The sequence below is a fragment of the Gossypium hirsutum genome, chromosome A11, assembly GCF_007990345.1.
Source record: "Gossypium hirsutum isolate 1008001.06 chromosome A11, Gossypium_hirsutum_v2.1, whole genome shotgun sequence".
NCBI classification, from domain to species: domain Eukaryota; kingdom Viridiplantae; phylum Streptophyta; class Magnoliopsida; order Malvales; family Malvaceae; genus Gossypium; species Gossypium hirsutum.
Genome location: NC_053434.1, coordinates 113,254,142 through 113,256,526, shown reverse-complemented (window position 1 = coordinate 113,256,526; position 2,385 = coordinate 113,254,142). Strand labels below are relative to the sequence as shown.

At 32.9% G+C, this 2,385-nt stretch overlaps 1 long non-coding RNA gene across 1 annotated transcript; it reads left to right on the top strand.

Moving 5' to 3' along the window:
- The first annotated feature begins 219 nt into the window (after positions 1–219).
- On the top strand, positions 220–1,902 carry LOC107887087 (uncharacterized). The gene is made up of 2 exons (XR_001680994.2): positions 220–885; positions 1,461–1,902. It is a non-coding gene; the product is annotated as an uncharacterized lncRNA (long non-coding RNA).
- Positions 1,903–2,385: the final 483 nt, after the last annotated feature.

The window sequence follows — 2,385 nt, the reverse complement described above, 5'->3', positions numbered from 1 at the left end:
TATATATGAACCCTAAAAAATAAAAAATAATATAATTTAAACCTTTTTAAAATAAAATTTTTAGCTTCCTCACTCAAAATTTTAAAATTTTATCTCATCCCCTTCACCAAATGGTATAGCTTCATCCCTAGTTGAGTTTTTGAAGAAAAGGCTGAATTTCATTTATTAATAGGGTTAAAAAAACAACAACAATAATAGTTAGTAGAAGATAAAGGAAAACTAACAATTTCCTAGAAAATAAAAGCATCTCTTCGATAAAACCAAAGAGAACCTAGCCGATTTAATGAGCTCAACCACAGGAGCCTATTAGGAAAACAAACTGTCTCTTTCAGAAAATGCAAAATCCAAAGACCTCTATCTCTCGAGCAATCACAGCCATCAACAGCTAATTCGACGGGTCTGACCTCCGCCTATCCTTTTCCACCGCACTAGCAGCAAACAAAGGCACCCTTTCCACCAGATAAGTTGTTTCGCCCCTTCAAATCCCTTCCGTAACTAGGAGATGTGCCAATCCGTTCTCTTTCCTTAGTACATGTTTAAAAATACATGTGTCATAGATTTCGCTCAAAGATTTTGCATCTGTAATATACGCACTAATGACAGATCCATCTTCGTTTTGTGCATGTAGTTTCCTTACTATAGTAAGGGAACCCAGATAAAGGCCCACTTGAATTGTCTGGAGGCATGCAAGCGCTTCTGCCGCGAAAGGAGTAAGTACGTGATTGTTGATAATCATTCTCGAACCCAAAATCGACCCTTCTGAATTTTTGCCCACTATCCCCGAGCATGATTTCTTTGTATAGCTTTGAAAAGCAGCATCAAAACTTATCTTGGGTAAGGGTAGTTCTGGTGGTCTCCATCGTTCCGATTCAACTCTTTTTACAGGTAATCTCTCATTTATGACTTCTAGTATAATTATTATTATTATTAAATAGTAATTAACTTGGGTTAGTATATACTTCGTTGTACGGTTAGAAAAACATATTAAATTCATGGACTCATGATTAGGGGTTACATGTGAATAATTTCAATATATTGTTCATATATTTTCATCATGCAACACGTTACAAGTTCTTCATGAAAGAAAATAACCAAAGAAAACACATAAATTTTTTTTCTATTACAAGTGGTCTAAAAAGTGCAGCAACAGCAACGAAGAAAAAAATAAAAAATATAAAACGATGCACATCCAAGCAAGAACACAAAAAAAAATGGAAAATACTTGTGTTTTCTTTATGATCAAACATATATATCTCCCACTCTCATATATTAGTAACCATGCACGATACTACGATACTTCTTCTTGATCCACTTATGTGCTTTCTTCAAAGAAGTTTTGATCTTCCCTTCAATGGCGTACATTTTATAGCCCGTAAGTCTCATCTTCCTTTTCATCTTTGGATCATTCCACCATGACTTGATTGAAAGAGACGATGACTTCTTTTTCTTCTTAGGAACAGTCTGTTTTTGATGATGATGATCAAAGGAAGGAGGGTAAGTTGAAGCGTAGCAAGGCTTATGCACGTATTTCAACACGTTGCCATCTATGATTTCGAGGTTTCGACCGCCATCGCCACCACCGTATACTTGGTAGGATGAGGGCCGAAACTCATCCATCAATTGATGCCCCCGAACCCTTTCTTTGCTCTCTCTTGGTTTTCTTTTTCTTCTTCTTTTTCAAGCTTTTTTAGTTGAGAAGAAGAGATAAGAGGATGATAATGAAAGCTCCTTTGATTACGGAAAAGAGAGGTGGAGGAATGAATGAAAGGTTGGTTCATGACTATTTAGGCTTCGATGGTTAATATTAATTTTACCTTCTTTTTTTGTCTCTAATAAAGAAAGGCATAGTTGTATTCGTTACCTTAAGGGTTTGCTTAATCTATGTTTATATATAAGTTAAAATTACCTGTAACAAATACATTGTTTATTAATTTGAAGAAATATATAATATTTCTATATTATATTTAAAGATAAACTATAAAAATAATCATTTTTGTTTGTCTTGGTTTACATTTTAGTTACTTATATTTTAGTCATTAACAGTGTGACGGTAAGTTAACGTGGTACGTTAAATTATCATTTCAAATAAAAATTTTAGGATAAATTCTACAATTAGTCCCTATATATATATATATTTTTTTTTATTTTGAGTAATTTAATTTTTTTCCTTTTATTCTTTTTAACTTTTTTTTTCTTTATTTTCCATTCTCTTCTCCCTCTGATTTCTTCCTCTTTTCATTTCTTTGAATGTAGTCTTTTTTATGTTTTCCATGAATGATGATTTAATGTGTCATGTTAGCTTACCGTTACACCGTTAACGACAATTAACAGCTTAGTGATTAAAATGTTACAACACAACGTAACATTTCAAATATAAGTGAGTAA